Source organism: Lissotriton helveticus, chromosome 5_1 (assembly GCF_964261635.1).
Source record: "Lissotriton helveticus chromosome 5_1, aLisHel1.1, whole genome shotgun sequence".
Lineage (NCBI taxonomy): Eukaryota > Metazoa > Chordata > Amphibia > Caudata > Salamandridae > Lissotriton > Lissotriton helveticus.
In genome coordinates this window covers 1888449-1914790 of record NC_136065.1, presented here as the reverse complement: position 1 = coordinate 1914790, position 26342 = coordinate 1888449, and positions in this window count along the sequence as shown.

Sequence of the window (26342 nt, the reverse complement as noted above, 5' to 3'; positions counted from 1 at the left end):
ACTGACATCAGAGGTTCTGTCAGGCTAGGCCCAACCACCTCTGGGGCAGTTCCTTCATCAGGGGTAAGATCAGTTCCCTGAGGAGGCTGATCCTGTCCTAAAGTCTGGTGAGGGGGAGATTTCTCTTCCTCCTCCATGCTCTCAGTTTGTGTGGAGTTATCCATCATTTCAGGCTTCACAACACACATATCAGTTTGAGTTTGGGCTGTGGCCATCACAGCCCCACCAACCTTTTCAGGAGGAGACTCAGTTTGGGTTTCTGCTGTTATCATAACAGCTTTGCTATTCTGTTCAGGAAGAGCTTTTGCTAAAGATGGGGCAGGGAGTATCTCCGCCCTACCAACCTTTTCAGGAAGGACATCTTGGATTGGGGCTGTAGCCATTACAGCCCCACTAACCTTTCCATTGGAATTCACCATTCTAGAATGGGTTTCTTGTTCAACCTCAGCCCAGGCTGAGATTTCTAAATCATTACCCAGTAGACAGTCCACAGGCAAGTTTGATGACACTGCCACTCTCTTTGGGCCAGTGAGACCTCCCCAGCTGAGACTTACTACTGCCATAGGATGATTTGTTTGGATGCCATCAATGTTTATTACCTGGTATGTGGCCCCAGGTAAAAGTTGCTTAGAGGGGACTATGCCATCAGCCACCATGGTGATGCTAGCCCCTGTGTCTCTAAAAGCTTCAACTCTTAAACCATTGATGATGGGTTCTTGTCTATATTTGCTCAAAGTATTTGGGCAATCAGAGAAGTTGGCAAACCCCATGCCAGTCTCATAAACAAGATTATTTGGGGGGGGGGGGGGGACCTGGATAGGCCAGGGTCCTCCTGGGCTCCAAAAGTAAACCCACCCAGATTCCTGGGTGTGCTCCCACTTCCTGGGGGATTACTGCTGACAGTAACAGGAGGTGTTGGAGCTGGCTTTGGAGGTATATTCTCTTTATTGTTATTCTTGGGACAACAGTTGTCTGTTTTGTAATGCCCAACCTGTTTACAGGCATAACAATAAGGCTTTTTCTCAGTTGAAGAAGTGTCTTGGGACCCACCCCCATCCTTGGAGTTTTGGGGCCCTGGGGAAGTCTTTTCTTTATTTTTATCCCCACCCTTATCTTGAGGCTTGGTAGACTCCTTCTTCTGGTTACTGTCCTGATTCTTAGGCCTAATCCTGGTTCTGACCCACTTGTCTGCCTTCTTTCCCAATTCTTGGGGAGAGGTCAGATCAGAGTCTACCAGGTGCTGGTGTAAGAGCTGGTTCTGACAATTACTTAGGATCTGCTCCCTCATAATCAAATTATACAATCCTGTAAAGTCATGTACTTTGCTGCCATGTAGCCAACCCTCCAGAGCCTTAGTTGCACAATCAACAAAATCAGTCCAGTCCTGAGTCTGTGTCTTCTGGGTGTCTCTGAACTTCAACCTGTACTGTTCAGTGGTTAAGCCAAACCCATCTATCAGAACACTCTTCAGGACTTTGTAATTGTTTGCATCCTCATGTCTAACAGTGAGGAGCTTATCTCTCCCTTTCTCTGAAAAGGAGTACCATAAGATTGCTGCCCACTGTTCCTCAGGAACCTGCTGTACCATGCAGGCTCTCTCAAGAGCAGTCATCCACTTGTGGATGTCATCCCCTTCCTTGTAGGGGGGCACAATCTTTGTCAGGTTTCTACTATCATAGGACCTGGGTTTCTCTTTAGGAATATTGCTGCCACCAGTGGCATCTAAGCCACACAATTTTTGCTCTCTTGCCAAGGCAAGTTTAGCTTGAGCTAAGGTAAGTTTAGCTTGAGTCAGGGCTACCTCCTCCCTCTCTATTTGGAGTTGGACAGCCCTCATTCTGGCCCTATGCTCAGTCTTTTGAGAGGCAGTCATACCTCTCTCAGATTCTCTGGAGGCACTAGAAATATGAGAGTCCCCTGAGGGAGATCTCACTCTTCTGTTGCCTGAGAGAATGCTGTAGGGTCTGGGGAGGTGCTGGCCCTCTCCATTCCCTAGTAGGTTTAAGTTGGCCTGGCTAAGCCTGGCAACTCCAACCTGGCTACCCTCCTGGTCCTGGTCTTCTGTGTCCTCAACATCTGAGTCCTCATCCCCCTCTTCTCCTTCTTCCTCCTGAGGGGTACCAGTTACAGGTAGGTTCTCTCCATCTCCTGACCGTAGGGGAATTCCCTTTGCCCTTTCTAAGTCATCCTGTTCTAGAATGGCTATCAGGATTGGACAGGTGGGGCTTCTGCCCCTTTTTAACCCTCTTGATTTGCACAAGGTAATCAAGTCCTTTCGGGTTAGTTTGTCATAGCTGGAAGTTGCCTTGGTAAGGTCAACTGTCACAGGAGTAGACCCTGAGGCTCTTCCTGTGTCAGACATGACTGCTAGTGAGGTGTAAGTGGTGCACTTACCTACACTAAGTGTTTTCCTACTGTACCTTGCTAGTGAGTTGTAGTCAGGGTGTGCTAATCCCTTTAATCTACAACTACTAAGTTCAGTAGAACTTAATATGCTAAGCTTTTGATTTTATATGTACCTAGAGGTACTTGATGTGATCTTTCAATTTGATACAAAGTTTGCAATGGTAAAACAACAGCAAGCTCAAATCCGCACCGCTGCTCACCAATGTGAGAAGTTGGCCTGGTAGGGGATGTTTCCAATTCTGGAACCACCTGCTACCTGACCAAACAATCCCTTATGGTGTCTGGTTGTAAGTCAACCTTATTAGACAAGCTATCCTAGGGGTAGCATGGACTAAGCAGCCTAAAGGCTTAATTTAAGAGGTCGTGTTAAGCGAGCTGTTTTACCACATACAATCCTGTAACACCAAATGAAAGGACACCACACAAGTATATATTATAAAAATATATGTATTTATTACTAAAAACAATCCCCAGTATTCTTTATGAATAAAGGGGCACAAGCGTTAAAATCAAAAGCACTGTTTAAACATACAAGTTGCACAATTATGGATGAGGGCAGGGCGCCACTCGAACCATATACTAAACAAGTGGTATAAGAGATGCCACTCGAGCAGTGGTTAGGCCTAGGGCCTAGGGAATCGCTGGGAGCAGTCAAGACAAGCAATGCTGAAGTCGGGAATGGCCCTCGGGATTCGGGAGATGTGCGGAAAGCGCACGTATGCACCAATGTTAACCAATGGTGCGTAAAAGTTGTAAAGTTAGAGTTTAAGGACACTTCCGCTGAACCTAGAGGAACAAAACTTAACACACAGACCCTAGAGATGTGCACCAGTGTGGGAACACCGGCGGAGCAAAGTTACCTCACCCACAGGAAGTGGGTGCATAGGGTCGAAGTGGCGTCGGGTTTTGACACGCAGGCTCTTGGTGCTTGAAGCTGAAAGGGCTGCAGGCGGGTTGAAGATGAAGTGTCCGGTGGAGTCCAAGGGTGGACTCAAGTAGAAGGGTACCTGAAAGCAGAGGGGACAGAGTCTGGGTCACTCAGCAGTGACCAGGGTGGAACCAGGACGGAACCAGGCAATGTCGGGCGCAATCAGGTGGTCATCGAGGAGCTTCTCTCCGCTGTCACGTGGGCTCTGGGGCATCTGCGACGTCCAGGAGCAGGTCACGATCTGTCCCACGCAGGCTCTCACCGTCGGCGCTGTCGGCTTCAAGTTTGGAGCAAACAACACTTGGCAAGAGCAATCCACGCGGAACCGGGAGATTGCTTCTCACTCGAACCAGGAAGGTCAGAGTGGGGGCTCCTTTTCAGGGGAGCTGGTGTGGATCTGGAGCAACCAGATTCACGAGTCTTCTTTGTAGTTTCGTCGGCACAGGGACCACTAGCCGGCTGGCAAGTGACCGGGCCAACGCGTTGAGCCAAATAGAGCAGAAGGGCCCCACGCAGCACTCGTCGAGTGTGGAGGGCTGAACTTCGTTTCAAGAGTAGCTCAGGGTGGGGGCTTCTCAAACCCCGGGGCACAGCTTTGAGGGTCACTCGTGGGCTGCACGGTCAGCGTCTCGTAGTCAATTCAAGATGGCGTGCCCCACGCTTCCGGTCGCCTCCACGGGTCTCAGCTTTGCAGGGACTGTGGATCGGGCTGTTGGAAGGCAGGCAGGCTTGATCTCGTCGATCTCAGTCACTCGAGTTCCGGCGGGAACTGCAACTAAGTAGACGTCGAGGGCTGGATGGTGCCTGCTGCTGCAGGGTGGTCACTCCTTGACCACAAGGGAGATTCTTCGGGCTTCCACGTTGAGATGGAGGTCCAAGGGTCCAGAGTTTCGTTTCTAATGTTTCTTCCAGGGAATCTGATGTGCATTGGCACTGCTCCCACTCTTATTCGAATCGGGGGGGCGTGATTACCTGCTAGGTCCCCTCCTATGGGTGGGACCCAGGAAGTGGGTGGATACACCCCCTTCCTTTGATCCAGGCCGCCCTGGCACGAGGGCTGGAGTGCCCCAGAACCGGTTTGGCCGGATTATGCAAGGGGCAGCCTTGTGCGCCCCAAGCAGTGTCTGGTTTCTTTCAAACCTCCCTGCTACAATCCACTATCTCCTGTCTGGAGGGTGGTGACACCCTCCTGTGACAGGAAACCCTTTGTCCAGGCCCCATTTGGTCGAGTTTCGGTCAACTGCAGGGGTCCAGACATTTGTCTGTGGCAGAGGCATCCATTTTGTGGATCTTAAGGTCTTTGGAGAAATTAACCGCATTTAAGTAAAGTAACATGTCTTACCCCTCTAGAGGGGTGGAATGCTATCCCCGTCGCCAGAACTGGCGAGGGGATAGTATTCCAAATCGTATGACACCTTACACGACATGTTTTGATAAAGCCAAACCAAAGATGCTAAATAACCGCGAGGATTATAAGGCACTTAAGAGTATATGGTATGGCATTATCCTGAAACAGCTTAGGGAGTTGTTCCCGACAGCTGCAGACAGGCTCAGCTCATGCTAGAGCTCCATCTCACATAAAACCACGCACTCTGCCTCCCGGATTGATGAGGCCTTCCATAGGAGTGGCTCACAGGTTTACATGTGTCCAGATATAGGTTTAGATATAGGTATACTATATCTAAGCAAGGGGTGATTACACCACCTTACCCCAGCTGAGTGATCAGCCAGTTGTGTCAATTTAAGAACCAGCCAGGGGTGGCAAAAGATATGCTGCAGCCCCTGGTAGGCCTTGGTGGCCCCTATGCCCTGGGCACCTATGGTGCATTATACAGGGGCTGACAAGGAGTCCATTTTCCAATTGTGGTATGTACCTAGGGTACATGGAATCCATTTTACAGAGAGAGCAGATGGCCTGGGGCCCTGATTAGCAGGGAACCAGGTCAACTAAGTCAAAAAACCAGCTAAACACAGGCAAAAAAATCCGGGGTAACCATAGTCAGGTAGCCACCTTCCTATCGAGCACATCACCCCAGCATACAACCCCAACCACCCCCCAGCATCGAGCACATCACCCCAGCATACAACCCCATCCACCCCCTAGTATCGAGCACATCACCCCAGCATACAACCCCATCTCCCCCTCCAGTATCGAGCACATCACACCAGCATACAACCCCAACCACCCCCAGTATCGAGCACATCACCCCAGCATACAACCCCATCTCCCCCTCCAGTATCGAGCACATCACCCCATCATACAACGCCCCACAGTATCGAGCACATCACCCCAGCATACAACCCCAACCACCCCCAGTATCGAGCACATCACCCCAGCATACAACCCCATCTCCCTCTCCAGTATCGAGCACATCACCCCATCATACAACCCCCCCAGTATCGAGCACATCACCCCAGCATACAACCCCATTCACCCCCCAGAATTGAGCATACAACCCCATACATCCCCCAGTATCGAGCACAGCACCCCAGCATACAACCCCATCCACCACCCAGTATTGAGCACATCACCCCAGCATACAACCCCATACACCCCCCAGTATCGAGCACATCACCCCAGCGTACAACCCCATCCACCCCAGTATCGAGCACATTACCCCAGCATACAACCCCATCTCCCCCTCTAGTATCGAGCACATCACCCCATCATACAACCCCCCCAGTATCGAGCACATCACCCCAGCATACAACCCCACCCACCCCCCAGAATTGAGCACATCACCCCAGCATACAACCCCATAAATCCCCCCGTATCGAGCACATCACCCCAGCATACAACCCCATCCACCCCCTAGTATCGAGCACATTACCCCAGCATAGAACCCCATCCACCGCCCAGTATCGAGCACATCACCCCAGCATAAAACCCCGTCCACCCCCAGTATCGAGCACATCACCCCAGCATACAACCCCATCCACCCTTCAGTATCGAGCGAGCACATCACTCCAGCATACAACCCCATCCACCCCCCCGTATCGAGCGAGCACATCACCCCAGCATACAACCCCATCCAGCCCCCAGTATCGAGCACATCACCCAAGCGTACAACCCCATCCGTCCCCAGGGGGGTGGGGGGGGTGGGGGGGTCTCCCTCGGCCGGGCGTGGACAGGGGCGGACGGCAATGGCAGCCTCAGGACCGGCGCTGCTGGGGTTAAAGCACGTGCATGTGATGATCAGTGTGAGAGTGACTCATGATCAGCGTGAGAGTGACCGATGATGAGTGTGAGAGTGACTGATGCTCAGTGTGAGAGTGACTGATGATGAGTGTGAGAGTGACTGATGCTCAGTGTGAGAGTGACTGATGATGATGTGTGAGAGTGACTGATGATTGGTGTGAGAGTGACTCATGATTGGTGTGAGAGTGACCGATGATGAGTGTGAGAGTGACTGATGCTCAGTGTGAGAGTGACTGATGATGAGTGTGAGAGTGACTGATGCTCAGTGTGAGAGTGACTGATGATGATGTGTGAGAGTGACTGATGATTGGTGTGAGAGTGACTCATGATTGGTGTGAGAGTGAGTGATGGTCGGTGTGAGAGTGACTGATGATTGGTGTGAGAGTGACTCATGATTGGTGTGAGAGTGAGTGATGATCGGTGTGAGAGTGAGACCTTGTTGCAAGCTGCGCTGCTTGAGCCTCGTTTTTTAAAGAATGAATAGAATCTCTTTATTGAAGGATTACTTAATATAATTTAGAAAAACCGAGCAAGTAGATATAAATTGGAAAAAGTAAAATAGATAAAACTCTAAAAGGGGTGTTAAAATGCAGAGGGGCTCCAATGTGCAGTGCGTGAGTACCTGGTGCAAAAAAAGTGCGTTTAGAAAAACCCATGAAGGATTTGAGATGCAGGGGTAAAGCAGCGTCCCCAGGGGGGGGGTCAGTCATTGGATCTCCTGCTGTTAATAAAAGTTCCTGCAGAAAGTGACAATTGCAGAGCTGAGCTCAGCGCTGGTGACGCATGAGTCTTAATGTATGGAACTGTCCATTCTTTGGTCCTTCCAGCCGCCGTCAAACTTCCAACACGTGCAGCTCCAGGGGGCCTGCTGCCACGTGCTCCCAAGCCCCGCCCTCTCCAGAAACACCCCAGAACATTCTGGAATCCTCCGATATAAAGGGCCCCGCCCTTGGGGCCACACCCCGCTCCATCCGTGCGCGCGAGGAGAAGAGAGAGAGAGAGAGAGCCCCCCTGAGCCCAGGCCCGGCCTCTGATGGAGACCAGTGACCCCCCGCTGCTGCAGGCCCCTCTCATCCCCGCAGAGAGGCCAGGCCGGAGGATGGGCAGACAGAGGGAGGCGGGCCCCGTGCAAGGGATGCGCACAGAGGAGGAGCGCGGCCTGGAGACTGGAGGTGAGGGACCCCCGACACAGGGTGCTTAACCTTCACTCGTGATGCCATTTTACCTTTCTATTTCCACTTCACCCACACATGGGCACCGCACCCTCTGCGCCCGCAGCCACTCTAGAGACATAACTTGACGTCGGTGCTTCTAATACGACAACCAATGACGAATATTGGTGAAAACTTTTAAAAAACTTTTAATATGCACCAACCCGAGGCATCGTCGCGATGCCGACACTGGTCACCGCTGTGTCATGTTGATTCACAATTATCGTGCGTTTAGTGCCGGTCACCGAACAGTGGCGTAAAGAAACTTGAGGGGGCCCCCTGCAAACTACATGGAGGGGGCCCCCCTCCCATCCTCCGTGCCAGTCTAGAGCTCTCAGGCCAGCGGCCCGCCATACTGCAGGAGATGCGGGGCTATTGTTACGCCACTGTCACCAATCCAGCCTTTATAAGTAACACTGGATGGTGGAGTCAAAGGTTGGGCTTAGTCTGCCCGCAGGCTATCATAGGTGGTGGTCCATTCATTACAGGGCCCCTGCCATCAGTAGTCCAGGGTAGTTTGCCCATTTTTAGGTGGGTTTCCTGATGCAGACTCCTGTCATGATATACAACATCGGGCCCACTCATCGTTCAGTTTTGACAAAAGTGCATCCACTGCTCCTTCTCGTTTCCATTTTAAAACATTAGACAATGCGACAATGCAGTATTTCAAAAGCAGATGTAACTACAAAAAGCACATTTTGATAATACATTTTTATTAGTAGACAATAGCAGTCTTAAGAGGCATTGCATAGCTTCATGCACACTTTGACCCCAATTCCATCAAGTCTCTCTCTCTCTGTCAGTCAGTCTCTCTCTCTCTCTGTCAGTCAGTCTCTCTCTCTCTCTGTGTCAGTCTGTCAGTCAGTCAGTCGGTCTCTCTCTCTCTCTTTCTCTGTCAGTCACTCTATCTCTCTCTTTCTGTCAGTCCCTCTCAGTCAGTCAGTCAGTCTCTCTCTCTCTGTCAGTTTCTCAGCCAGTCAGTCTCTCCGTCAGTCAGTATTCAGTCTCTGAGTCAGTCAGTCTCTACTCTCTCTCCACTGTCTCTCTCCACTCTATCTCTCTCTCTCTCTCCATTTTCTCTCTCAACTCTGTCCACTCTATCTCCACTGTCTCTCTCTCTTTCCACTGTCTCTCCCTCCACTGTCTCTCCCTCCACTCTCTCTCTCTCCACTCTCTCTCTCTCCACTCTCTCTCTCTCCACTCTCTCTGGCCACTCTCTCTCTCTCTCCACTGTCTCTCCACCGTCTCTCTCCTCTCTCTCTCTCCACTCTCTCTCTCTCTCTCTCTCTCTCTCTCTCCCTCCACTGTCTCTCCGCTCTCTCTCTCCACTCTCTCTCCACTCTCTCTCTCCACTCTCTCTCTCTCTCCACTCTCTTTCTCTCTCTCTCTCCACTCTCTCTCTCTCTCCACTCTTTCTCTCTCCACTCTCTCTCCACTCTCTCTTTCTCCACTCTCTTTCTCCACTCTCTCTCTCCACTCTCTCTCCACTCTCTCTCTCTCCCCTGTCTCTCTCTCCGCTGTCTCTCACTCTCTCTCCACTCTCTCTCTCTCCACTCTCTCTCTCTCCACTCTCTCTGCACTATCTCTCCACTGTCTCTCCCGCCACTCTCTCTCTCCACTCTCTCTTTCTCCACTCTCTCCACTCTCTCTCTCTCCGCTGTCTCTCTTTCCGCTGTCTCTCACTCTCTGTCTCTCCACTCTCTCTCTCCACTCTCTCTCCACTGTCTCTCTCCACTCTCTCTCCACTGTCTCTCCCTCCACTCTCTCTCTCTCCACTCTCTCTCTCTACTCTCTCGCTCTCTACTCTCTATCTACTCCCTCTCTCTCTCTCTCTCCACTGTCTCTCCACTCTCTCTCTCTCTCCACTGTCTCTCCACTCTCTCTCTCTCCACTCTCTCTCTCTCCACTCTCTCTCCACTCTCTCTCACGCCACTCTCACTCCACTCTCTCTCACTCCACTCTCTCTCACTCCACTCCACTCTCTCTCACTCCACTCCACTCTCTCACTCCACTATCTCTCTCACTCCACTATCTCTCTCACTCCACTATCTCTCTCACTCCACTATCTCTCTCACTTCACTATCTCTCTCACTCCACTATCTCTCTCACTCCACTATCTCTCCCACTCCACTATCTCTCTTACTCCACTCTCTCTCACAAAGTAGTGTGAATTGCAATGGGCGTCCGCAGAAATGTTTCCGGGGTTCTTCATCACCATCCCCCTTGCACTCTTCTCCCCTCTGCCTTGCACCATTTTTGCCCTCCCCGTGCACCCTTCTCTCCCTCCCCCTTGCACCCTTCTCCCCCTCTGCCTTGCACCCTTTTCTACCTTGCACCATTCTCCCCCCTGCCTTGCACCCTTCTCCACTCCCCCTTGCACCCTTCTCCCTTCTGCCTTGCCCCATTCTCCACTCCCCCTTGCACCCTTCTCCACTCCCCCTTCCACCCTTCTCCTCTCCGCCTTGCACCCTTCTCCCCTCTGCCTTGCACCCTTCTCCCTCTGCCTTGCACCCTTCTCCCCTCCGCCTTGCACCCTTCTCCCCTCCGCCTTGCACCCTTCTCCCCTCTGCCTTGCACCCTTCTCCTCTCCGCCTTGCACCCTTCTCCACTCCGCCTTGCACCCTTCTCCCCTCCGCCTTGCACCCTTCTCCTCTCCGCCTTGCACCCTTCTCCACTCCGCCTTGCACCCTTCTCCCCTCCGCCTTGCACCCTTCTCCTCTCCGCCTTGCACCCTTCTCCTCTCCGCCTTGCACCCTTCTCCCCTCCGCCTTGCACCCTTCTCACCTCTGCCTTGCACCCTTCTCCTCTGCCTTGCACCCTTCTCTTCCTTGCACCCTTCTCCTCTCCGCCTTGCACCCTTCTCCTCTCCGCCTTGCACCCTTCTCCTCTCCGCCTTGCACCATTCTCCCCTCTGCCTTGCACCCTTCTCCTCTCCGCCTTGCACTCTTCTCCTCTCCGCCTTGCACCCTTCTCCCTCTGCCTTGCACCCTTCTCCCCTCTGCCTTGCACCCTTCTCCCCTCCGCCTTGCACCCTTCTCCCCTCCGCCTTGCACCCTTCTCCCCTCCGCCTTGCACCCTTCTCTACCTTGCACCCATCTCCCCTCCGCCTTGCACCCTTCTCCCTCTGCCTTGCACCCTTCTCCCCTCTGCCTTGCACCCTTCTCCCCTCCGCCTTGCACCCTTCTCCCCTCCGCCTTGCACCCTTCTCCCCTCCGCCTTGCACCCTTCTCTACCTTGCACCCATCTCCCCTCTGCCTTCCACCCTTCTCCCCTCTGCCTTCCACCCTACTCCAAATCCGCCTTGTACCCTTTTCTACCTTGCACCATTCTACCCTCTGCCTTGCCCCATTCTCCACTCCCCCTTGCACCCTTCTCCTCTCCGCCTTGCACCCTTCTCCCTCTGCCTTGCACCCTTCTCCCTCTGCCTTGCACCCTTCTCCCCTCCGCCTTGCACCCTTCTCCCCTCCGCCTTGCACCCTTCTCCACTCCGCCTTGCACCCTTCTCCCCTCCGCCTTACACCCTTCTCCCCTCCGCCTTGCACCCTTCTCCACTCCGCCTTGCACCCTTCTCCCCTCCGCCTTGCACCCTTCTCCCCTCCGCCTTGCACCCTTCTCCTCTCCGCCTTGCACCCTTCTCCCCTCCGCCTTGCACCCTTCTCCTCTCCGCCTTGCACCCTTCTCCCCTCCGCCTTGCACCCTTCTCCCCTCTGCCTTGCATCCTTCTCCCCTCTGCCTTTTACCCTTCTCCCCTTCTCCCCTCTGCCTTTTACCCTTCTCCCCTCTGCCTTGCACCCTTCTCCCCTCTGCCTTGCACCCTTCTCCCCTCTGCCTTGCACCCTTCTCCCCTCTGCCTTGCACCCTTCTCCCCTCTGCCTTGCACCCTTCTCCCCTCCGCCTTGCACCCTTCTCCTCTCCGCCTTGCACCCTTCTCCCCTTTGCCTTGCACCCTTCTCCCCTCCGCCTTGCACCCTTCTCCCCTCTGCCTTGCACCCTTCTCCCCTCTGCCTTGCACCCTTCTCCCCTTTGCCTTGCACCCTTCTCCCCTCCGCCTTGCACCCTTCATTTACCAAAGAGAGTGTCCCCCCCCCCCCCCGCACCGCGGGGGCGTTTGTTACGCCCCTGTCTGTGGCTCGTTAATGACCAGACTTATTTTCTAAGAAGGAAGAGTTGGAAAGCTCTTACCATTTGGAAGGGTAGAGACGTTCAGAATTATTGTAATTATGGAGGAATTGTATTATCATTAGAAAGGTTGTGGCTATAAACACTTTCAGAGTTGACTTTTTTTTTTTTTAAACATATTAATGGAGGAATAGTAAGCTATGGCCAAGCCTGAACACAAGAGACTTAATTTAAGGCACTGTGTGACACAAAGTATAAAGTGGGAAATAGTTTACATTTAACATGAGTATATTAACTTATAGCAGGCGATGTGTGAGATTTGTTTAATGTGTATCCTGTTTATTGAAGGGATGACACTTTAAGCCTTTCATTCATTCTATCTGTGCAGAAGGGTTTGGATTTTGGCACATTCTATACGTTCCACATATGTTGAATATCTATATCTTTTTATATAAAAGTATTTGTATTTGAGTAGCATATGTTTGGCTGATGAGAGATGTAGTTAATGTATGGTCTTCTGACTCACTAAAAACACTGGTAATAACTCACGTCGTTTTAGCTCCATCTGTGCCATAACACACAAGGATTAGGCAGCCTTGGCCCTGCCTGAATGGGGCATTTCAACCCAATCTGCCCGGCCATGTCCCCTCAAACTGGAAGAATAAGAAATCCCAGGTTTTTTTTTGGCCTGCTTGTCCGAATTGGCTGGAAGAGTTTTGTAAAATAGTAAATACCTGCAGAGATTTACAATTTTTGGGAATTAAAACCCACAGACATCCTTGGAGTATTCACCCTTAATTCTTGGAGATGGCTTTTATCCACAGTCACTGGCTATGCCTTGCCCCACCGTCTGAAATCTGGATCTGTGGGGAATGCTCTCTCTGGGGGCCCCCACTCCCACCCTTGTCAGGCCCCTGAGCAGTGCTCGGTGCTGCCTCCTGCTCTCCGGGGGCCCCCCACCCCCATCCTGAGCAGTGCTCGGTGCTGCCTCCTGCTCTCCGGGGGGCCCCACCCCATCCTCTTTCCGGGCCTCGCCGCTCTGACTGAAGAGAAACAATGTTTGTTAATACTTTGTTTCTCTTCAGTCAGAGGGAGGGGGCTCCGAGCAGGCTGCACCTGCTTCAGAGAGACGAGACAGAGAGAGGCTTGCTTCAGCGCAAGCCTCTCTCACAGCCCTCAGAAGAGCTGAGGGTGCCCGTGGCCCCCTTTATTTAATGAAGGGAGTGAGGCCCCCCCGCACTGCGGGGGCTGCGGGGGCATTTGTTACGCCCCTGACACCAGCCTCAGTATAGGCGGTTGTGCCAAGGCTGGATAAGAAGTACAAAGCCCCATCAACGGCACCAGCTTGCCTTACAGGTCACCCCAAGCCGGATTCGGTGGTCACTCAGGCGGTGCAGAAAAATGCTAGGAACCCATCCTCACAGGTGACAGCTCCACCAGATAAGGAGGGCAGGAAGCTGGACAGCATTGGAAAACGGTTCTCTACCACCTCAGCCATGACAGTGAAAGTAGCAAACTCAATTGCACTGTTGGGAAGGTATAATAGGCAGTTGTAGGCTGACATTGCTCCGTATTTATCCGAGCTACCAGACGACCCGAAAGAGGAGGTTCAATCCCTACTCAAAGAGGGTGAAACATTGGCTTCTGAACTGATTGACTGTGCTATGGATATAGCAATGATGGGTTTTAGGCAGCTGGCAGGGGCAGCAGCATTGCGAAGGCAGGGGTGGCTCAAAGCTACCTCATTTAGGCAGGAGGTGCAAGCTAAAGTCCTTGACATGCCTTACGATGGCCAACACCTATTTGAGGAAAAAATTGACGAGGCCCTGCAAGCAATAAAAAAGGATACGGACACAGCAAGAGCACTTGGCACACTTCAATTCAGAAATCAGTCCTTTCGAGGGAACAAGGGTAGAGGCCAATCCTCTTACAGAGGAAACTATCAAAACAGGTCCTCATATTCCTATAATCAAGGCCGGTCACAATTCCAGTTGCGACAGCAGCAGCAAGGTCGACAAACCTCTTATGGTAAATCCAACTATAGAGGGAAAAACCAAAAGAAAACCACTGGCGGACGCCAATGACCTTTTCCAGCAGCCAGTCCCTCCACCATCTCATTCTTTCAAAATTGGAGGAAACCTGACCCACTACCTTCACAATTGGAAAGCAATTACAACCGACCGATGGGTGCTGCAATTGATACAATTTGGACATTCCATAGAATTCAAAACGATTCCCCCGACAACTCCTCCTCGTATAATGCAACACAACAACATGCGATTGCTTCTTCAAGAAATCTCCTCTATGTTAAAGTAAGGAGCAATAGAGCGAGTACCATCAGCTCACAAAGGGAAGGGATTTTACTCCCGCTTTTTCCTGATTCAAAAGAAGGAGAAGAACTGGAGGCCCATATTGGATCTCAGGGCACTCAACGCATTCTTGAAGAGTCAATCGTTTCGCATGGTGATGATCCAGGAGATCTTGGGTCTCTTAGAGGAGGGGGATTTCATGACGTCTTTAGATCTACAAGACGCATACTTTCACATCCCTATCCACAAACGACACAGAAAATTCCTCAGATTTGCAGTAGCAAGTCAGCACTATCAATTCTGTGTCCTACCGTTTGGCCTCAAGTCTGCACCCAGGATTTTCACCAAATGCCTCTCCCCGGTCGCAGCATTCTTCAGGCAACACGGACACCAAGTCTTCCCATATTTGGATGACTGGCTGGTAAAGGCACCATCTCTGGCAGACGCAACCGCATCCTCCAACGCCTGTCTGAATCTCTTCAGGCATTTGGGTCTGACACTCAACCACGAGAAATCTACTTTGCAGCCCTCCCGAGTCATTACCGTTTCTCGGGGCGACATTGGATACGGAAAATGCGAAGGCATTCCCATCTCAGGAGAGGAAACACAAGCTTGTCTCTCTGGCCGCATCAGTAGCTTCAAGGAAGACTTTACCAGTCGTACCTTCAAATCACTCTTAGGGATGATGTCCTCGTGCATCCTGCTTATACCGCACTGTCGCCTCAGGATGCGTCCGCTGCAAGAGGCTCTGTCCAGTCAGTGGACCCAATGCTCGGGATTCTTCGAGGACCGCATTGCGATCACACAACAAATGACCAAGGCATTGCAGTGGTGAAGGTCGCTCAAGAACCTCACACAGGGGTTGCCATTTCTGCTCCCTCCAGCTCCACACGTAATAACAACGGATGCTTCTCTGGAGGGTTGGGGAGCAGTCCCTCAGGAATTACAGATCAGTGGCAAGTGGACGAACCAGGAAAAACAGCTTCATATCAACCTCCTGGAGCTGAGAGCGGTTTTCCTAGCCCTGCAGGCTTTCCTACCACGGATCCAGAACTCCCCAGTGCTCGTCAGGACCGACAACACTACGACGATGCACTACTTGAACAAACAGGGAGGAACGCGTTCGCTCACACTATCGCGCGAATCGCAGAAGATCTGGAATTGGCTTGTTCTCCACAACATCTCGTTAAAAGCGGAGTACGTCCCAGGCAAGGACAATGTCATAGCAGATGCACTGAGCAGGCAGAGGTCTCTGTCCCACGAATGGGAACTCAACATGGAAATGGTAGCTTACATCTTTTCGGCCTGGGGAACACCGCAAATCGACCTGTTTGCGACCAGGGAGAACGCCAAATGCCAAAACTTCGCAAGTTGGCATCCCCAGTCAAGGTCCGTCGGAAATGCATTTTCCATAGCATGGCGCAACGTATTTGCGTACGCATTTCCGCCATTTCCAATGATTCCCAGGGTCCTCAGGAAGATGAAGGCGGAGCCTTGAACGTTGATTCTGATTGCCCCATTCTGGCCGAGACAGCACTGGTTCACGGACCTTCATCGCCTCTCAATACAGCCGCCAATCCGTTTGCATCAGCATCCGTCTCTGCTCACGATGAGCAACAAGCAGGTTCAACATCTGGATCTGAAATCTCTCAGGTTATCGGCTTGGCTCCTGAGTACCGAGAGTTCAGTAAACTGAACATTCCGCAGGAGTGTAAAGATGTCCTAGCCAAGACAAGAGCGGACAGCACTAACAAGACCTATTCCCTGAAGTGGAAACGCTTTTGTATATGGTGTGCGGACAACGGTTTACGTCCCTTCCGCACCTCTACGGAACAAATATTACCCTATCTGCTGCATCTGGCGCAGTCGGGCTTGGCCCATGCATCCATTAGAGTTCATCTGGCTGCGATTTTAAGATTTAAAAGAACATTGAAAGGACCCTCCCTCTGGTCTAATAGATTGATAAAACAGTTCCTCAAGGGACTTTACAGATCCTTTCCTCGACCACGAATAATTCCTCCAACATGGCATCTCAATGTGGTCCTTAACCAATTGATGAAACCCCCTTTTGAACCCATCCATAGGGCGGATATCAAATATGTTTCGTGGAAGACAGCCCTTCTACTAGCGCTTACCTCAGCAAGGAGGGTCAGTGAATTACAGGCTCTTTCCATACAAGACCCCTTCATGCAGTTTAAGGGTGATCGAGTGGTTCTCAGAACTAATCCTCGGTTTATTCCTAAAGCCCCGTCGGACTTCCACTTAAATGAGCCAGTGATCCTCAGGTCATTTTTCCCAAATCCCAGCACTGCAGCCGAAAGATCTCTGCACTCACTGGACCTTAGGAGGTGTCTAAAGTTTTATATTGACAAAACCAACAGTTTCAGGAAATCAACTCAGCTATTCATAGCCTTCAGTAGACCATGGAAGGGTATGCCGCTTTCCAAACACAGTATTTCAAGATGGAAATCTTCGGCAATTGCCTTTTGTCATGACAGAGCTGGACGGCCATTGCCAGCAAAAGTCAGGGCTCACTCTACAAGAGCCATGTCCACTTCTGCGGCACTATTTGCAGGGGTGCCAGTTCTGGATATCTGCAGAGCGGCAACATGGAAATCGCTGCATACCTTCACCAGGCACTACTGCCTGGATACGGAGCTGATGAAGGATGCAGCCGTGGGGCAAGCGGTGTTACGCCATCTGTTTCAGTAAGGTGAGCCTTCCTCTATCCCGCCATCCTTTGCTGGTATGCACATTTTATTATAATGTTTCTGGTTTATGGGTCTTGATGATTCATAGTCGCATGATATGTATTATCTCATGACTTGCATATGATATTCCACCAGAAATGTGCACAATGTATTGCTTGCTACTCTGATTCAGGCATGTGAATCTATGAAAGACACCCATAATACTGGATAAGAAATGCATTACTTACTTGTAACTGCAGTTATCCAGTAATGGTGTCTTTCATAGATTCACATGCAACCCTCCCGCCTCCCCTAGAAGGACTCACCTATCTCTCTATCAGTATTACACCTATCTAGCTTGGTGCGTACGAAAATCTGAGAGACTGAGGCTCCTGACAGAAAGGTTCGAGAGGGAGGTTTTAGCTGATTGGCTCTCTTCAGGAGATTGGTCCTTTTTACATAAGGACACAGATAGGCTACTAAGGTGAGGCCCTTAGGCCTACTTTTCTCTTTATATGTCCATGGGACATTGCTTTTCTATATACCGGAGACACCCGTCTCGACGACGGGGAAAGATTCAGGCATGTGAATCTATGAAAGACACCAATACTGGATAACTGCAGTTACAGGTAAGTAACGCATTTCTTCACTGTCATAAACATAAGTCCAGTATGCACCTTTCAGTGTGGCTTTGTATAGGTATTTGTATTTGTATAGCGCTAATCACCAACAGGTCTCTAAGGGCTTTTGGGGGCGAGGCCAGGGGTTGTGGACAGATCAAGAAGTCCTACAGCGATGGGGCGGTTTAGACGGTGATCAGTGCTTCCTTAAATAAAAGTGTTTTAAGTTGTTTCCTGAATGAGAGGAGCACTGGTTCTTTGTGTAGATGGTCTGGCAGCTGATTCCAGAGTTGAGGGAGTACGACAGAGAAGGTTCTCCCCCCTTTCGATGCCAGGGTGCATCTAGGGGTGGCCAGGTTGCAAGCCTCCGCTGACCGAGGTGTGCACCCTGGAACGTAGATCTTCAGGCGTTCCTTTATGTAGGCCGGGGCTTTGCCATAAATCGCTTTATGACACACAAACGGAGTTAGGTCCTGAAGTGGGACTGAGGGGGGGGGGGGGCTGGACCGTTTTATACTCAGTAAACAACAAAAGAATGCCCGGCCACCTCGTATCTTAATGGTGCGATTCTTATAACAAGACCAAATGTCAATTAATCAAACCTGGTCAGGTACTTTTATTTATACCCATCAATCATTAATTTACTTTTTCAGAAACATGGCGAAGAAATAATTATGCCTGCCTTCTCTAATCATATTCCAATACATAAAAAATATACACTTGCAAGAAGGTGGGCAGTAGCCCAGGCTCCTGCATTATATAAAAACCATGTGGGATGGGATGAGGACTCTCCTCCTCACAAAATCCAGTTAAAGTCACAACCTACTGCACAGAGGCAGTACCCAATTAAGCAAGAAGCTAAAAAACAGGTAAAAGAGATCCTAGATCAACTTGAATACCAGGGGGTGATTGAAACTTGCACCTCACAAATGAACAATCCTTTGTTTCCTGTCTCCAAACCAGATGATTCATATCGTCTTGTTTTGGACTACAGACACTTGAACTCATGTTGCAAAACTTTTGCAGTGCAAAACTCACACAGTGCAGCACTAATGAATAACATAGTGCGCAAAAAATACAAAACAACATTAGACATCTCTAACGGATTCTTTGGTCAAAATATAGCACCAGAAAGCAGATATTTGACCGCGTTTTCAATAAATGGCGCGCAAAAAAAATTCTGTCGTTTGCCCCAGGGGTTCAAGAATAGCCCAGGATTATTCTCAGCGAGAGTAACAGAGCTACTACAAATATATGATGATGAGGCATTATCTTATGTCGATGACATCTATCTAACAGATGATGACTTGGATACTCACTTGAAAAGAGTGAACACCATAATACTTGGGTTCGCAGCAGAGGGTTACAAATTCAACTTTAAAAAGTCAAGAATTGCCCATCTAACTATCCTGTTTTTAGGATATGAATTATCAAGTGACGGCAAAAGCCTGGCTGACAATTTCCTAGAGAAATGTGTTGTAATCCAAGCACCCAGAACACTAAAAAACTTACAATCAATTCTAGGTTTCCTAAATTTCGGAAGAACTTACATTATAAATTATGCAGAGAGGGTCAAACCCCTCTATGATCTAATAAAACCAGATTTTAAAAGAATCAACTGGACTCAAAAACACACACAAATTTTGAGATCTTTACAAACAGACATGTTAGTTAAAACAAAACTGCAAACACGCGACAACACACGCAACCTTGTGATTCGAGTCATCCCAGGAAGATGCGGATTCACATACCTGACCTCTAATGAGGGAGAGAAGGTACCAATTGCATACAAATCACACTTGTACACAGAAGCTGAAAAAACGTTCAGCATTAAGGAAAACATTGTTCATGCGGTTCAAACGGCTATAGCAAAAGAAAAATACCAAGCTGACGGTAGACGTATTACAGTCAGAACAGCAGAATCAGCTTTTGAGGCATTAACAACCCCATGTAATTTACCGACAACGGCACTGAATCCAGAATGGATACAATGGGTAAATTCTATTGCTACAGACAAAGTAAAATACTATTTTGATCCAGAAATGAAGAACTTAAAATATCTAGAATATGAAAGAGAATATCCTCTGCCAATCGACATTCTGCCCTTACGACAGTACGCCTGTGTAATTTGTACAGACGGACATGCTCAACCCTCAGTTTGGGGAGAGCAGGCATACAACGCCACATGCGAGATTGTAAAAGACGTGTGGCGCGGAGGTAAACTGAGACCTCTATTGACAAAAACACACTCAGTGGAAAATAATTCAGAAAAACAAACTGAGATAATAGCGTTAAAAATGGCGCTGTATAATGCCGATCGCGAATTCCCGACACTTATAGTGTGCGATTCGTATTACTGCGTCAAATCATACAATAACGATTTACAGAAATGGATTCAAAACGGTTACAAAGATGACAGAGGTGCCACAATAAAGCAAAGAATGCTTTGGGAACAAATAGTTCTTTTAAGGAAAGAACTACCAAAAACTCACGTGATACATTCACTGAGTCATCAACGTGATGGCGTTCACGTTGCAGGGAATTCATTGGCTGAGACAGCCACAGCGGTAGCAACTAAATCGGCTTCCGTAGCTACAAAAAAGCGTTCAGTAAAATACATTGACGGTGAAACAGTGCTGGCGGTGAAAACGTCATCAAAAGGCGACTGCTCATCGCTACCGATCAACTATCAACTCAATTATACATACATAATCGATGCAAACTCCGTTCCTTTTGCTCGAATCCCTGGAGTGGGGGATAGAGTAATTCCAAACACGGACAGGAGAGGCTTGTTAATAGCAGACGCACATATGGGTGAGGGTCTTAGACACCTTAAGCTAAAAGATTCTCTGGAAGACTTGCAATCAGTGTACTGGTGGCCAGGCATGAGCCTGCATCATCACATTTTTGTAAAAAACTGCCCAGACTGCAACGGAGATCGCAGTGGCGACCGAGACGGCATATTACCATGGCGTTTCGCTCCAGATTGGATCAAAACAATAAAAAATAAAACCCAGTATGAATAATGCGTCACGTTAACATGTAAAGACTATTTTCACTTATAATGTAGACCCCAACTCTCGGCTGACGTCTGAACTGTTATAAAATATTTGCGAGTCTATAATGGCATATACGCTAGAAGCATGCTACGTTGTGACCAATATCTTTCCTTTAGCTCTCGAGCCTATGGGGGGTGCCTGGCCAGAATGAGCATTGCATTGCGGGACTCTTCTCACTTCCTTCCTGAGGGAAACGGGATGGTGTAAAGAAAAAACCAAGGCATAGAGCAATCGGTAACAGCAAAGGTATTAGGTTCGGGAGCTGGGTGGGTCAAACATCTAATAAGTGTCCAACGTAGTCTTAATAATCTGCCAATAAATTCTCTGAGAGGTCTCAGTCCGTACGAACTATTGTTTGGGACTAGAATGTTAGTCCAGGACCTTGATAGTCAGACTTCAGTGGTTAAAGAAAAATGCTTTGATATCAAAGATCGTTTGGCTATTTTACAGGACTTAAATGAAACAAGAAAGGACCTGAGCAACATAAAGTTGAAACAACAGCCAACAACCACTGAAGAGAAACCACTTGTCCCAGCAAGGCCTGTCTGGATTCCAAAGATCGGGGATCTGGTCAGAGAGAAGATCGCGGTAAAGAAGGAATTTGGGCCTTCTTACAGAAAAGCAGTTCCTGTCTTGTCTGTCAACGGGACAAGATCAGTAGTACTACCGCCCCTTGCTGGTAAAAAGGAGAACCGAGTTGTATCCATCGACCTGGTTAAACCACAATCATGTGGCCGATAACAAGTAGTAGGCCAAGTGGACTCCCAAGAAGTAGCAGAACACCAAAGTTTGCTACATCCACAGAGGTTAAAACTGAAAGACTTATCACGTTTGAAAAATCTACAGTGAATCAACAAGGACTATGCAACAAAGCAATAGAACTTAAACCTCTTAAAACCCAAAGCTTATCATCAAGAAACACCAACCTACAATGATGTAACTACAGACTATTCTAATGAAACAAAGCAAATTCCAAAAGCAAAAAGTAATCCAGAAGCAATTGAAACAATTGACAGAACAGCATCCGGCTACTTCATCAACTTCGATGATTTTTCTGAGGATCTGAGTGAACCTGACGATCATACAACGAAAAAAACTTTTAAAGACAAAGCAAAGGAACTTTTTCAACAACTAAAAGAAACCTATCTGATTTCTCCATGAATTGAAATTTGGGTGGCATTTGGTGCATTTGTCCTCATACTTTGGCTCATCATGGTACTATGCTTGGGACATTTCATTGAGGGAAAATATGCTAAAATGGACACAGCAAGCCAGAAAATCAACTTGGTCCTTAAACCACACACATCTTCACACGTCGAGAAAAGAGAACTTTCTTCAGTAAACTTCACAGCCAATCCTATACCCGGCGGGGTAGCATGGGACAAAACTGAATATGAAATATATGGTCCGGTTGAAATCCTGAAGTATCCACACCAATTTAAGATTTCATTGAGTGACTTTGTAAAACCAAGCACATTTGCTGATGATTGGGACTTTGAAAGTATTAAGGATATGATTTCGGATCTAGTGATGTCAGCTAAGTTTACAGAACATGATTATTTGCAAGGTTCATCTAATTATGATGAGATGTTTTGCTACAACCACTATGGTAACCATTATCTGCATAAATCTTCTCAACCTAGAAATGTTTTAAATTATAACCAATGGGAACATTGTGCAACTCCACCAAAAGGCAGTTCAAAAACATTTTATGATAAATATTCATACTTTTCAGGTTTTAACACAAGTAATGCAGAAACATTCTATTTCAAATTGTTAAATAAGACAGGAGTGAAAACCATGCTTACAAACACAAAATTGATATATTCAGACTCATTTTTTGAAAAAATGAACTAATTGGGTTTTGATTTCTGGAACAATAACATTGAAACGAAAACGATCTGGGGCACAAAGGATTGGCAAGTGCAAGGTATAGAATCATTATTTAGAGCCTGCATGATCCCAGAACAAATTATATTTTTGAATGACACTATTCAACAAACTACCTGTCTTGGCCTAGCCAAAATCAAAGACTTAAACAAACCGTCTATTCCAAAGCCAACAACGGACAGTAATAGCACTTCGGATGTTGAGATAGACGTAAACCATATTTTAAACCAAAACAGAACACATCCTGAATGGAAACAATGGTTGATCTGGCCCACAGACACAAATAACTGTCAAGACAGATTCCTGAACAAAATACAGGGGTTCACATTGACCAGGCCAGACCCTAGATAAGCCCAGAGACAACATCCAGGGATAGTAACTACTTACAGTGTGGGAAAGCTCTGCCTTCAATGGCTACATACATCCACACTGGCAGAAATTAAGCAACACCTAACTTTACTGAAAAAAGGTGCTGACTTGCGTGATTTCATTATGGGACCACGCAAACAGCGTCAAAAACGTTTCATAGCGGCCTCTATATATGCAGCTTTTAACGAAGCTTGGAAAGAAACTCAAATTGAGACAGCGGAAAAAATACGGGAAATTGACCGTGTTAATTTGGAAAAATCACTTTCTGTTGTGGACAATGGGTTAATGACTCTGTCTTCCAGAATATATTCACTGGACAGTATTGTGTCTTCAGCAATCGATATAATAGAGCAAGACTTACTGATGTTACAACACGGTCAGTCTCAATTACGTTCTATTGTACAGCTTGGCTGGACGTTACAAAATATGCGTTCAGGCTATGTGCCTTAGCGTTTAATCAACACAACGTCACTATTTAATATCTTTAACCTTACTGATAAACAAATCAGTTTGGCACAGAAGGGTGCTGACTATACAATTCTGAGCATTGAAAAACTTGAGAGATTACCATTAACAATGTCAGAACGACCTGTCATTGAATGGATAATACATGGGATAATAAATATTCCGATAACAACTTTCCAGTTTCAATACTGCCAGAAATATATACAGGCAGGCCAGTATGAAAGGTTGGGTAAAGGATACATTAAGTCAACATGGGACTTGCCCTATACACACACATGTCAGTAATAATGGACAGAGTGTATTTCTTAGTGGCAATAATTGTGCAAAATCACTAAGCGGTATACTTCTGTGTCAGGGTATAAGTTTGCATGGGGCCTGTGAAGGGACTTCAAATAACCTTTCATGTCACCAGCTAGGCACACCTGCAACACGAATAGAACCATTCTTTAGGAGACTCTCGAACGGGAGTTACATTCTAATTGTAGATCGCAGATGTTGCAGCCTGCTGCCAGGAAAACCTTATCTCGTAAGCGTGACTACCAGGATCATGTGCTGTGAACGAGTATTGTTCCCAAATGATGCTCCAGACAGGGAGGCAAGGTTATGGCCCAGTTTAAATATCTCTTCTATTCGAATTGATACTTTAAGCAGAATGAAGACTGTGCTCCTACAGACGCCAACTCGGTTGACGTCATCAAAAGAAACGTATGATCTCCAAGTTGCAAGGACAACGGCAGAGATTCATTCACTGTTATCAACAAATAGCCCCCTACACTTCGCAGAAATACTAAACGAAATCTTAAATATTTCTGATACAAGTGGTATCGCAAGTGTATTTAAGACAGTTTTTTCGGGAGCTTTGACCCCATTCAAAGCCATCCTTAGTATTTTTCCTAACTTCGTCCATTCCATCTTTGGCGGACTACCTCTCCTGTTGGGACTAGTAGCAGGCGTCCTATTTTTGCTTCGCTATGGCAAACCGTGTCACAGACATGACTCCAGCAACAATGGAAGAAACGATCCTAGCTATCCGCTACCGGGACCGCATAACTAAAGTCCTTGGATTAGCACGGCTACGAGATTTAAATATGACCTGGTTTCTTTCATTCAGACCCTTGTGGCAGACTTGTGTTATGCCTGTATTAAGGTGCTTGCTGTGAGGCGAGGAATGCGTGTTGGACACCTGTCTCACACTACAATCAGAAGTGCCATTGGATGCAGAGACTTTTTTGAGTCCAGTTAAGGCTCATGCATTGTGCTGTCCCCAGCGGCTACCAATCCTGATGACGGCATTCGTAGAGACTTCACCACTGCGATTGAAGGGTAGTGAAGTACAAGATGAAAGCAGCATCGATCAGGTACGACCTTCTGTCAGCAATGCTGATCAAACCATCACTGAAAGCAATCATGCTCATGACTGCATGGTAGCGTCATTTTCCAACCTAGTCGAACTCTCACCAGAAGCTGTTGACTGTTTTTTCGAACATCTTAATGATATGATGTTTTCACCAGAACAGAAGGAATAACTTTAAGCAAACATGCACACAGCGTTCCCTGAACTCTGAATGTGGCCTTCAAACTTTGAAAACAAAGCCACTAAGAATTTTTTCCAGTTTTTGCAAGAAAACGAAAACCTTTTCCCAAAACCAAAATATTTACATTTTTTTGGGCACTTATCTTCTGCTTAAAGTAAAACTATTCTTAGAGAACAGACATATTCTATTTTTAGGTACCTCTAGAAGACATTACCTCGACCTCTAGGTTGTTTTCAAGTGTAATTATATTTTATGTGATGAAGTGGTCTCGCAATTTTTTCTTCTGTATTAAGAGCCATTTCATGTGTTATTTTTGCAGATCATTCATGCTGATATAAAAATGTGCATCCTTTTCCAATGATTACACTGCTTGAATGCATACAGTAACTATATTCATTTTTCATGTATTACGCTGAACCATTTTTTTTAATGCAAATTAATGTATTTTGGGGCGGTTTAAATACACATACAATGTTAGTTATGTTTACTATGCTTAGGTTAGTAAATATGGACATAGATTCCGTGGAGTGGGTGTGATGTATTTCCTATGGGAACTGTATCGATATTCCTGTTTCTGACCCTTGTCCGGTTAATATATCAATAGTGGCCATTCAACGGCACAGATACCCGTTTTCTGATAAGGTCATAGCGCATGCTACCACATTAGGCAAGCACTATTCCTCCAGCCCCCATAGAAAGCATACCGAGTTCTCAAAACAAATCAAACCTCCAGCAACCTGGGAAATCCCCCGCAGCTATTGTTTTGATTTAGCCAAGAACTCCAGTAAAGAATGTAGGAACGACCAGTTCCTATGACATCCTTATTGACCTATTTATGTCCATCCTTACGTCAATCTCGGCACCTTTCAGGTATAAATAATACCGACATTGCCCTAAGCAAACACACGGTGGTGACGAGATTGGAGCAGCGCGACTTGCCGAGGAGCTCAGCTGATGCAGAAAAAGTCCACGGACGCTGCCCCTCCCTTTTGACGCGCTGAGAGAGAGACGCTGCCTTTTCTCTTGCCGAGAAATCCAGCTCCGGCGTTTCCAGCCGCCCTCGCGGGCAACTGGGATATCAAGTCCTGAGATAGAGATACCAGCCCTCCAGCCTTCTAAATCCCAGGTACTGAACTGAATAACCCCTTACAGAGAATTCTTGAGTCAGATCCTTGGCAAAGCAAACTTAACTTAAACTGCTACTTATCTACTCCCGCCCACATATTAGGCTTAGGTCAGGTACACTGGGGTAGGCGTAGTTAGAAGCACCAGTTGAGTACGATTAGTCAATGTATATATGTATGTATCTATTTTATCCATTTTAAAGTATCATATGGCTAAGAAACCATATCAATGCTTTCACAGTATTATTTTATAATTCTGTTTTTACTGTATGCACTTTACTTAACCTTAAGTATTGCAATAATAGCGATTCATTTCTCTAGTACGAGAAAAGAGACTGATCAATAAATAACACCTTTTTATTGAACACGCCGTCTCTTCCTTTTCTCTACAATCTGGTGAAACTAAGAACGCACGTAC